This window comes from Furipterus horrens, unplaced genomic scaffold (genome assembly GCF_987537825.1).
Source record: "Furipterus horrens unplaced genomic scaffold, mFurHor1.1.pri manual_scaffold_2, whole genome shotgun sequence".
NCBI lineage: Eukaryota > Metazoa > Chordata > Mammalia > Chiroptera > Furipteridae > Furipterus > Furipterus horrens.
The window spans coordinates 56,355,336-56,368,788 of record NW_028327172.1 but is presented as its reverse complement, the minus strand read 5'-3'; positions in this window follow the sequence as shown (position 1 = coordinate 56,368,788).

Here is a 13,453-nt window from a genome sequence, read left to right as displayed (position 1 = left end):
GACTTACAACCAAGATTACCCTATCTAGCAAAGTTATCATTTAGAATGGAAGGGCATAAAGTACTTCCCAGACAAGGTAAAGCTAAAGGAGTTCATCATCACCAAGCCATTATTATATGAAATGTCAAAGGGACTTACTTAAGAAAAAGAAGATCAACACTATGAACATTAAAATGACAATGAACTCACAACTGTCCATGACTGAATCTAAAAAATAAAAACAAAACCCAGCTAAGCAAACCAGAATAGGAACAGAATCATAGGTATGGAGATCATTTGGAGGATTATCAGCTGGGAGGGGGAGGGGGGAGAAATGGGGAAATGGTGCAGGGATTAAGAAGCATAATTGGTTGGTACAAAATAGACAGGGAGAAGTTAAGAATAATATAGGGAAGGGTGAAGCCGAAGAACTTATATGCATGACCCATGGACATATACTAAGGGAGTCGAATTGCTGGAGAGAAGGGGGTACTGGGCAGAGGGGAACAAAGGGGAAAAAAATTGGGACTCCTGTAACAACACAATCAATAAAATATACTTAAAAATAGTGTAAATGCAAAAAAAAATGTTTGATTCTAATAGGGTGTCCTTATTAGTGTTAAGAGCATCACAAAATGGGAGGTGAGAATCATACATATTTTGTTTCCCGCTTCACATTCTCTTGGCCTATCATTTTATCCCAGTCATTGTGGATGAACCTGAAAACATCTCATTTCATCTGCATCACATACCTTTTGCTCTCTAGTGCCAGGCTTCTCTGGTGCCATTGGATAAAATGACTGATAGACTTCAGTCAGCCACTGAGATGCTTACCAAGCCTGAAAGTGGGCGTAGTAAAGAGCTTAGGCTCTTTATATGGTACATATAAGGGGTAAATAATTTGTTTTTCATATTTGAATAAACTAACCAAAATTTTAAAATATGTTGCTGACTCGTTTATTTGTAGCCCATTTAAAAAAATAAATTCAGAAACAATCACTAAGAGTTCGTTTCTATAAAATTTCATATGCATGTTTCTAATTTTGGATTATTCTGGACTACATTTTTTCCTCTACATTTTTTGCTTTTTTTCTTCTTTTTATTCTCACCCGAAGACATGCTTATTGATTTTAGAAAGAGGGGAAGGGAGGGAGAGAAACACTGGTGTGAGAGAAAAAGATCTATCAGTTGTTCCTCGCATTTGCCCAACTGGGACTGAACCTATAACTCAGGGATGTGCCCTGACTGGAGAATCAAAACTGACCCTTTGATTTACAGGATGATATTCCAACCAACTGAGCCACACCAGCTAGGGCTCTAGACTACATTTTTTTCTCAAAGGAAATCCCATTTATGTCATCTTTCCTTCCAGACAAGAAACTCTAACAGTTATTTTTTATAGTGGATAACAAAGAATATTTTTAAAGACTATCAAGGCACAGAAATTTACTTCATATGTCCAACTAAAATGTAAGATTCTTGAAAGCAGATACTTTGTCTCTCTATTCACTCTTGTATCCTGAATGCTTAGAACAATGACTGATGTCAGATAAGCACTCAATAAATATTTGTTGAATACAATACATTGATGAATTTATATGTACTCAATAGGAAAAGAGCTAAGAGGTGGAAAGTTCACAATTAAATTATCATCAAAAAATTTCTTTTCCCTATAGAATTTGGAGAAAAATTGAACCAAAAAATTAAATATAGAAATAAATTTAGAGATATTTATATTACAATTAACAAAACAATATTAAACTCAAAAAAGATCAATAGTCCATGTAGATTGAAAGTAAGTTTGCATGAGAGCAGCAGAAGCAATACTTTTAAATGTTTAAGTGTTAAGTTGAAACTTACTTCTTTTTAAAAGACAAATTTAACTATAGATAATTTTGTACTCAGTCTTGCAAATCTTAAACATTATAATACAATATAATGTTTTTTGCCACAAGATGGTAGCAAAGATTTATTTTAGAATCACTGGACACCCTCGGTCATTATACCAAATTATGTAGTACATCTTTAAAAGCTATAATGTATAAGGAATGTAGGGAATATATATATTTATATATTTATTATTCCTTGAAGGTATCACTTCATCAGAAAGATTCTATTATTGGTGACTAGAGTTCTCTGACTCTTTATACTTGTCTCCTTTCTTTTAAACTCCTCACTTCTGTTGCATTTTGTACATTTCAGATTAATCATACGTTACAAATCTGCTAAAAACCTCAATAATTCTCTAAACCATACAGAATTTAAAAATTATTATATTCACTCAACCAATTAGTAACTCAATATTCTACTTACAAGCACTATGATAGGCACTAGGAATGAAAACATAAATAAATATATGAAACTTTCCACTTGGGAATTAAAAACATAAAGATAAACTTCAACAAAGAACTTACCTAGAAAAAGTCTGATTTGAGGACTGTTGAGGAGCAAAAGAAGAAAGGAGATGAGAGGGGAGTTCCACTATGAGCTTCTGGGTGGTCTGGAATTCAGGAAAAATATGTGGGCTTGAGAGAGCAGCTTGAAAATTATCTACATAAAAGTATAATGGAAGAGCATGTAAATATAATTTGTAAATTTGTTATTGACTTCAATTTTTGCACATAATAATTGCAAAAATATTTAAGAACTATAGAAATGATTAATGCGAAATTAATTTAGATTATCTTCATTGCCTGCTAACATTTTGGTATATGTATTTTCAGACTTATCTCACATATAACACAACTTACATGTTCATATTCTGAATATCTAACTGTATACATGTAACTTTTTGTAACTGCTATTCACTTGATAAGAAAGGGGAGGTGAAGAGGAGAGTGAATGAGACTGAAAAAGAAAAGGCAGGGAGCTGCATAAGAATCAGGGGAATAGCCATGTATGACAAGAATTGAACGATTTTTAAGAATGAAATAATAATTTAGTGTCAAATTCTGCAAGTTGATTAAATGAGAAGAGAAATAAAAACAATCAACTGGATTTGGCAATTAGCATCCTAGACGGACTGCCTGTGCCACTTTAAGCCAGACTGCTATGGGACAAAGAGCGATAAGAAGCAAAGGAGCGTAGCAGTAACTTTCCCTGTGAGAAGATTCCTTTGAAAAGACAGGATGATATCTCCATACAAAATCTGAAATAGAGGAACGGTTTTCATTGATTGATTTATTTAAAGTAAAGAAGATTAAAACATGAATATAATTTGTAAAAAAAAAAAAGACTGGTAGACAAAGAGATCGAAAATGTAAGAAAAGTAAAGAATAAATAAGAACAAGATTCTGGAAATGGTCAGATGTGGTCAAAAGTAGGTGAAGCATTTGTTTAGGCATGAAGAGAATGTTGTGTTTTTTCTTTTTCTCTTTAGTCTAGAGGAAATGATGTGAAAATGAGCCTGAGTATAGTTAAGTGTTTAGGTATAGTGGTGGAGAATTCATATTCAAGGATCCCCAGAAAACGGTCTCAGCGCTTTAATTCACTTCGCGTGGCTTACATTATTGTACATGAGTCACACTGAACTATTTCTTCTTGCCCCAGTATGTACCATGATTTCATCATGCTTTGTTTACTGCATTCTCTTTTCTCCAATCTCTTCTTGTTTAAAGGTTATACATTCTTCAAGGTCCAGAACAAATTACACCTCCTACCTGAAGCTCTCGTCACCACATAATCTAGTTTAAGTGCAGCTTCTCATTGTCTGAAATTTATAGGTTACCTAGTGAATGTTATTTCCAAAATAGAACTAGTTAGAACACTGGAGGGAAATGAAACAAGTGTTAAGTGCAATGGTGGTTTAGAGGAGAACATTCCAGACCTTTCGTGGTCTGACAACATCAGAAAAGCTTAGGGATTGGTGGAGGGGTTTCTTTGTTTTAACCTGTCTTAGTAGCTTTAGAAATATATTGAGTTCTTCTAAAATTTAATGCATTGCACTACTTTTTGAAAACCCAAATTTTGCACTTCATCATTAAATGTGAAATTATTTGATTTGTCAGTAAGAAATGTTTATTTAATTTTTTCTGCTGTTTCCCAAAAGTAATTCTAAAATTGTGTTAAATTGTTTATATAACATGACTTTTTATCAATGTACAAAAAATAAAAATAAAACTAAGAAGAAGGATAAAAGCAGTTGGATAGTAATATAATAATTAAAAACAAGGAATGAGAAAAACCAGGATTTGGATTAAGAAGACCTGACATTGAGTTCAAAGATATAACCTTGGGCATGTCACATGCTTTCTAACTTAAAAATAGGTTGTTCGGAGTTTCAATTTAAAAAGTTTCTGTAAAAATATGTTGCGAACCAAAGACTTTAAAAAGTATTAGTAAAGTTGTTTTAGAGGCATTTATGAAAAGGTATGTCATCGTTTCTATTTAAAAAGCTTTATTGCAATTACACTACAAATTATAAGTCTTATAGATTGACAGTTATAAATTTTACAGATATCCATATTGACAGCAGTTTGGTTCTTATTGCTAAACACAAGTTTAACAATTGAAAGTATTTTAGCAAATGTTTGTAAAGTTAATAGTGAATAATTGGCTGTATCCTGAATCCTATCAAAATGATTTATTTTGTTTTTAAGCATCAGCAGTCTTTATTACACTTTAAAAATATAAATAAAGCATATTTTGTTCAGTTTTTAACTAATAGATATTTAATTTTAGATTTTGATTCTAAGATCATTTTTCCTTTTGCTCATGCATATAAAATATTTTACTCAGAATTATTATAAAAATTGATTACTTTTATGTGAATGTATTTGGAGGAATAGATGTGATTACATCAGTTTAATCTGTTGATGAATTTTCTCTATACTGTTAACCATTCACAATTTTGCCATTTTCATTTTTAACTTACTAAAATTATTTTCACTAATATAACTTTTTATTATAAAGTTTAAAAAAAGATTTGATCCATTGTTTTCTTGCCTAAATAAAATATTATCATTTATAACATGGTATTGGGGATTTTCTTTGGTGACCATTATTTTTACCAGATCCAATGTGCTTGCATCAAATTTCTATGTCTATGGTATCCTAGCAATTTTATCTATTTGCAAATTCATTTGTCTGGCTTATTTGTACCAGTCATACTCATCAAAGTTTTAGAGATTGGAAGTTTATATTTATTTGTTGACTATTCTAAAAATCTATATATAGAATGATTGTCTTCAGGTAGTTTATAAGGTAATGTCCAGGGCTGGTTTCTTGTATGGATAAGCCAATTTTTCCTTATTTTGTCTGTATCTTAGCACTCTTTTTAATTCATTTTTTACTATATTTATAGTGTACCTTTCTTTTCTTAAAGTCTGCAAAAGGAGTGAGCTTAGTAGATACCATTTAAGTAGATATTAAAGTCACATATTTGGTCAATTTTCTGTGGTTTTAAATAACATATGCTTAGATCTCTCTCCATTCCTTTGAGTAGCTAAATTAATCCAAATTATTTTATTAGTTGGACGTGAGATAATTTAATGAGGATTCTATGATAATCAAAGCAGAATGTGTTAAGAGGACTAAAGAGAAATAAGATAATATTGTACTATAATAACAAAAATTTAAAATAAATATAGTTTCAGGGAAAATGTTCTAATACTAAAATCATGCTGTGAAATATTTTCCCATGGGAAGTGTGAACACTTCAGTTATTCAAAACCAGCCTGGAAACAGCATTAAAAACATATACCCTTGGGAGTAATTTTATACAATAGTTGAGTCAATTAGGAGTCTAATAGGCCTTTACCATATCTACTTGGTAGGACAAGTAAAATAGCAACTTTCACATAGTGCTTACCATTGGAAAGTAGAAATTAAAAAAATAATGTGACCAGTGCAGGTAACATGATTCTTTTAATAAAATATAGTCACAGTTTACTAACCTATCAAATAATAGAAATAATGATTTCCAAAGAATTTTGAAAATAAATAAGGTTATGAAGTGTTGTCAGGGTCCATTGCATACTTCTATTCACACACATTTCTTCTCTGGAAAAATAATTCTATAAGCTGAGAAGTGGAAAAGAAAGGGGGATAATGTAATGAAAAGGAAAAAATAAATTGGAGAGAAAACAGAAAACATATGCTAAGCACTCAAGGGGCATCAAGATTTAATGAGACCTATTCAAGGAGTATTTATTCATACTAAAATAAAAGAGAAATCCACATGTTTCTGTTTCAAATGTGTTAAAGAAGTAAATAATTGCTCTCTCTTTTTTTTGTTAATACCTATCTTTTACTGGTAGCAATATCATTTTTAAGATCTCATATAAAAATATTTCATTGAGTAAGCTTTTGAATATCTTTCTCATGATATTTCCATTCACTTTTCATCATTGAAAGTAAGTAAATATGTCGAAAGAAAACGATGTGAACTACAACTCCAGATACATAATATTTATAGTATCGTATACTTATTTTAAAAAAATGAAAGTCTAGGACTCTTTGAAAACAGCAAAAGCCAACTACATAATGTCTAAATATGTGCATGGTTATGCTTCAGATGAGCTATGTAGATATTATATCTTAATTCTTTATATATATGTATATATATATATTTTTTTTTTCTTTGTTTGTTTTGTTTTGTTTTTTTAAACATCAATGTGTGGTTGCCTCTTGTGCGCCCCTAACTGGGGACCTTGCCTGCAACCCAGGCATGCACTCTGTCCTGGAATTGAACCAGCAACCCTTCGGTTCACAGGCTGGCATACAATTCACAGAGCCACACCAGCCAGGGCTTAATTTATAATTTTTTAAAATATGTTTTATTGATTATGCTGTTATAGTTGTTCCAATTTTTTTTCCCTCTTCTCCCCTCCACCCAGTGACTCCCCTCCCACCAGTTGTCCCCTCCCCCCTTAGTCATGCCCATTGGTTGCGCATATAGTTCTTTTCAACACCTTCCTGTCTATTCCACTCCCTCCTACTATTCTTCTTAATTCCTGCATCATCTGCCTCCCTTTCCCCCCTTTCCCCTCCCCACTGACCTCCCCCCAATATGTTCCCCATACCTATAATTCCTTTTCCACCCTCATTGTCTACTTAGTTATCCTTTGTTTCGATTCCCTAGCTTCTGTTGTTGGTTGTTGTAATACAGTTTTCATTTTAATGTTCATAGTTTTGATCTCCCTTCCTGGACCTGTAAGTCTATTTCTTTCCCCAAGTTAGGGAAGTTCTGCTTCATTATTTTTTTCACACAATTTTTCAATTTCTAGTTCTTCTTTTTCACTTTCTGGCAATCCTATAATTCGGATATTTGCTTTCTTATAGTTGTCCCAGAGGTTTCTGAGCTTCTCCTCATTTTTCTCACTTTTTGTTTCCTCTTTCTGCACTGGTTGTCTGTTTGTTCCTTCCCTATGTTCTGATTTATTGATTTGATCCCTCGTTTTCCTTCCCTCACCACTTGTTTTGTATGTGTTTTCATTCATTTCAGCAGGACTAGCCTTTATTCCTTCCCTGTCTTGATTAAGTCCTGCTGTTATTTCTGTAAGTTGTCTTATAACTATAGCTCTGCACTGAGCCTCAGAAAGAGTATCTATTTGTTCTTCCATTAATTTATGTATTTGCTGTCTGGTCAGCTGTGTGATTGGTATCTCTATCATTATCCCTGCCATCCTGACAGGTTTGTTTACCTTTCCTTCTGGGGTGGGCCTGTCACACCTCCTATGCTATAGGGGGCAGATCCCCATGCACTCGTCCCTACTGGGTGACCCTTCTCACCACACTGTGGCGCTTTGTGTGGGGACAGGGGTCCAAAATGGATTCCTGCCGTTCACTCTCTGCTGAGAGACCGGGAGCCTATTCCTCCATCCCCATGCCCTCTGGGCCTCATAGTCTGAGGCAATGGAGGTCTGCCTTCCCTGGTGTTGGTATCTCAAGCTAATGGGTCCGGACTGCAGCCTGGGATGCTCCCCTGGCGCTTCTCACCTCCCCTTCAATATGGGTGTCTGTGCTTACTGCCGTCCTGCCACTCATCGCTTGAGCTGCCGCCGCCAGCACAGCTTGATCTCTCCACCCCGACTTCACCCCTCCTACCCGTCTGGATGAGTACCACTTGTTTATAACTTCATATGTTGGACTTCCATGTAGCTTTAGTTTCTGGAACTTCTGGTTATTTCTGGTTTTGCAGTAGTTGTATTTCTTCTTAGTTGTGGAGGGATTTGGAGCGTGTCAGTCTAGGTCTCCATCTTGGCTGGAAGTCTGATAATATTTTTAATTATAGCTGAGAACATTGGATCATTCTGTTCTTTTACATTAATTACTACATATGACAATAAGACAATTCAGAGCTTACTCTGTTCCAAGCTGTTTACATTTAATAATTCTCACAGAAACTGAGATGGATACTTTACTACCCTATTGTTTCAGATTAGGTAAACAAGGCATAGAAGAGTTAGTTTACTTGCTTAAATTATCACAGCTGGTAAATTGAAAAGATATAATTCAGAACCAGGCATTCTGAATCCACAGCTCATGTCTGGAGCTCTGTCCAAAGCATTTTAAAATAAACTTATTGTACAGTATTTGTGAATTATAGAATTTATACAACAGAGTGCTAATGTATTTTTTAGTGCTTGTATAATTAATTTGAAGACACTTTCAGGTAGAAATTGGCCATTATTATCTTCTCAGTATGTGTTCTATTGTAGCCAAACTCAAGTCTTTTATTCCAAAGTGCCTAATATCAAGTCAATATATAATTCTGTGGTAACCTAATGTATATTTGTTGAATAAATTATACATTAAAATTTCACAGAAAAATTGCTCAGGAAAAGGGGATGGAAACAATATTTGAAATCTACTTTTATTCTATGGAGAAGATTTAAAAATGTAATTAAATATTTCATTTGGGGTTTATTGAAGATTCATATGCAGCTCTAAAAAAATAACACTGAGAGATCCCATGTACCCTTTACTCAGTTTCTCCCCATGGTGACATCTTGTAAAGCTATCATACAAATACCATGATGAGGAAATCGACACTGATACAATCCATTTATCCTATTTAGGTTTTCTTAGTTGTACATGCACTCATTTGTGTATGTGTGTGTATTTAGTTGTATGCAATTTTGTTACATGTATTGCTGCTATGTAACTACCATAACAGTCAAGATACAAAACAGTTTCATCACTATAAAGTTACCTACTGTACCTTTTAAAACCAACCTCTCCAGGTCCTCCCTCTTCCTTATGCCCTAATGACCGCTAATTTGGTCTCCATCTCCATACTTTTGTCATTTTTAGAATGTTATATGAGTGGAATTTTATAGTATACAACTTTTTGGAATTGTCTTTTTCATTTAGCATAATTCCCTGGGGACTTATCCAAGTTATGGTACATATCATTACTTCTTTCTTTTTTATTACAGAGTTGTATTCCATGGTACATATGTGCCACAGTTTAACCTTTCACCCACTGAAGGACATCTGGGTTGTTTTCAGTGTTTAGCTGTTACAAACAAAGCTTTTATAAACATTTGTTACATGTTTTTGCATGAACATAAGTATTCATTTCTCTGGAATGAATGTTCAAGGATATAACTGCTGAGTCATACAGTAGCTGAATGTTTAGTTTTATGAGAAACTTCCAAAAGCAGCTAGCTGCACTGTTTTATATTTCCACCAGCAGTGTGTGATTGATCTAGTTTCTCTACATACTTGCCAGCACTTGGTATTGTTATTATTTTAAAATTTAGCTTTTCTGATATGTGTGTAGTAATATCTCATTGTCATTGTAATTTTTATTTCTCTAATGGCAAATCACGTTGAACATCTTTTCATGTGCTATCAATTTATCCTCTTTGGTGGTATATAGATAGTAAAATTTATTTTTCATTTATATATCCTCTTTATAAACTGTTTCTTTGTTGCCTATTTTTTAATTGTATTGTCTTTTACTCTTGAGTTTTGAGAGTTTTAAAATATAATCCACATACTTATTCTTGGTTCTCTATGTATTCTAGATACTAGTCCTTTGTGGGATTTGCAAATATTTTCTCCAGATTTAGTTCATTTTTAAAATCTCTTAACAAAGTCTTCAGTACAAAATTTCTAAAATTTTGATCAAGTTTAATTTATCAGATTTTTAAAAATGGATTGGGCTTTGGTTCAAGTATAAGAATTCATCCTTTAGCTTTAGATCATGAAGATTTTTTTTCCCTAAAAGTTTTATAATTTTATAATTTACACTTAAGTTTATGATTCATTGTGGATTAACTTTTAAATTTTATATAATGTATGAGGTCTAGTTTAAGGTATTTTTAAAATGGAAAGGCTTTCTTCCATTGAACCTTTATTTTTTTTCACCTTTATAAGAATCTGTTGGACTAACTCATATAGATTATTTGTTCTTCATTTTGTTCCACTGATCTATGTAAAGATATTTTAAGATATATTTAATACCAATAAAAATAAAGATAAAATATTACAGCAGACGTCAGCAAATATTTTACTTAAAGGTTCAGCTAGTGGATATTTTTGGCTTTGTAGTTTCTGTTTCAACTAATCAGTTCTGTTGTGAGGAAAAAGTAGCCATAAACAATACATACAATAAATACGTTTTTATTCATAAAAATATAGAGAAGATTGGATTTGGCCAACAGGCTATGGTTTTCCAATTCTCTTCTACAGAAAAGAGTAATGATTGAGGTAAAAATCTAATTGTCCAGAAAGTATTGGATATTTGTAAAATACTGCTAAATTCTTCCCTAAACTACGGTGGTTAATGTGCTGTTTTCATCTTAATTAATATTTCTCATTTGGGTAATGTATAAAGCCAATTTAAAAGGAAAGTGCTCTTGTATATTGCTAATGGTTATTAAATTACTTTTTACTATGGTATTACTTAAATATGTAAAACAGAAATAAGTATAATTTTATTTTTTATAGCTCATGTATTTATATAAAGAAACCTATGAAACAAGAAAAATTAACATTAACAAAGTTAATTTGATGTAATAAATGAATGTCTTATTTAATGTAAATAATTTTCCTCAAGTTGAAAGTGGTACTGACTCTTTGAAAGCAAATACTACTTAGTTTGAAGTGACTATGTAATGACTCTGTTTCCCATAACTTTTTCCTATTAAATTACTTTTAATATCTTGTTAACTCAATACACTGATATGATATTTGGATGTCATTTGGCAAAACTCGTCAGTTATAGCTAAATCATTATTTTCTTGTTATACTCTAACAATTAGAAGCTCTTTTTTGTTATACTGTTATCATAAATACAAACTGTGTATTGAATTTATGAAGTAGTTCTTAGGTTTAAGATAATCCTCAGATGATTCAGATTATATTTATATTAAATATTATATAAATTAGATTATAAAGTTTAAAAATTCTTGAAGACAATAACCCCTGTTAATATGTCCACAAAATCATTTAGGAAATGCTGATCTTAGATCTTTCTATTTAAAAGCTAGCAGCACAGTCTTTTGTGAAAATAATATTTGCTTAAACATATCTATAGATTTCTGAAATAAATGAGTACATGTAAATTACCTACAGGTATTTGCTTTACTATAATAAATTTATGCTGAAGGACTCACATAGAATTATTGTCATTGGAATCTGAATTCTAGTTAATATTATAATGTTCTTCTAAGATGCAACGTAGGTATTTTTTGTATTATTATTAACAGGTATTCCTTGAATACCTACTGCATGCTAGTATTGGAAGTGAAATAAAATTAATGTTTGGCCCCTGCCCTTGAGTAGTTTTTCACCAGTTTAAGAAACAAGCCATTCACATTAGATTTGTAGTATCTGTAGTGAACATTTGTCAAAAGCTTACTATTGCCCTGACCAGTGTGGCTCATTTGGTTGGGTGTCATTGTCCCACAAACAAAAGGTCACTGGTTCAATCCATCAGGGCACATGCTTGGGTTGCTGGTTTGGTCCCATGTTGGGGTGAATAGGAGCAACCAGTTGATGTTTCTCTGTCACATCAATGTTTCTCTCCCTTTCTCCCTCCCTTCCCCTCTTTTTTTAAAAAGTATTTTTTATTGATTATGTTGTTACCATAGTCCCATTTTTTCCCCTTTGCTCCCCTCTGCCCAATACCTCCCTTTCCTCCAGCAATCTCACCCCCATTAGTTCATGTCCATGGGTCATGCATATAAGTTCTTTGGCTTCACCCTTTCCTATATTATTCTTAACTTCCCCCTGTCTATTTTGTACCAACCAATTATGCTGCTTAATCCCTGCACCATTTCCCCATTTCTCCCCCTTTCCCCTTCCAGCTGATAACCCTTCAACTAATCCCTATACCTATGATTCTGTTCCTATTCTGGTTTGCTTATTTGGATTTTGTTTTTATTTTTAGATTCAGTTGTTGATAGTTGTGAGTCTGTTGTCATTGTACTGTTCATGGTTTTGATCTTGTTTTTCTTAAATAAATCCCTTTGACATTTCATATAATAATGGCTTGGTGATGACGAACTCCTTTAGCTTTACCTTGTCTGGGAAGCACTTCATCTGCCCTTCCATTCTAAATGATGGCTTTGCTGGATAGAGTAATCTTGGTGGTAGGCCCTTGATTTTCACCACACTGAGTATTTCTTGCCAGTCCCTTCTTGCCTGCAGTTTCTTTTGAGAAATCAGGTGATAGTCTTATAGGCACCACATTGTAGATAACTCTCTGCTTTTCTCTTGCTGCTTTTAAGATTTTCTCTTTATCTTTTTTTTTTCAGATTTAATGTGTTTTATTGATTAAAATATTACATTTGTGCCAATTTCCCTTCCCTCTGCTCCCCTCCACCCGGTGGCCCCCCTCCCTCCAGTTGTCCCCCCCTTTTAGATTATGTCCATTAGTTGTGCATACAGTTCCTCCCAACCTCTCTCCGTCTATTCCATTCCCTCCTACCATGATCCCCAATTCCTATATCATCTCCCTCCCTCTCCCCACTCCCCCTCCCTGTTGACCTCCCCCCAATATGCTTTCCGTACCCACAGTTCCTTTTCCACTCTCGTTGCCTGTTTAGTTTGCCTTTGTTTCATCTCCCTAGCTTCTGTTTTTTAAACCAGTCCCTTTAACATCTCATATAACAGTGGTTTGGATCTAATGAACTCTTTCAGTTTTATTTTGTCCTGGAAACACTTTCTCTGTCCTTCTATTCTGAATGACAATTTCGCTGGATAGAGTATTCGTGGTTGTAGGTTTTGGATTTTCATTACTTTGAATATTTCTTGCCAGTCCCTTCTTGCCTGTAGGGTTTCCCTTGAGAAGTCAGCTGATAGTCTAATTGGGACCCCTTTGTACATAATTCTTTTCTTCTCTCTTGCTGCTTTTAAGATTCTCTCTTTATCTTTAATTTTTGACATTTTGATTATAATGTGTCTTGGAGTGGTTCTCCCTGGGTCCAGTCTCTTGGGAACTCTCCTTGCTTCCTGGACCTGCAAGTCTATTCCCTTCCCCAAGTCTGGGAAGTTCTCCTTTATTATATTTTCACTCAAT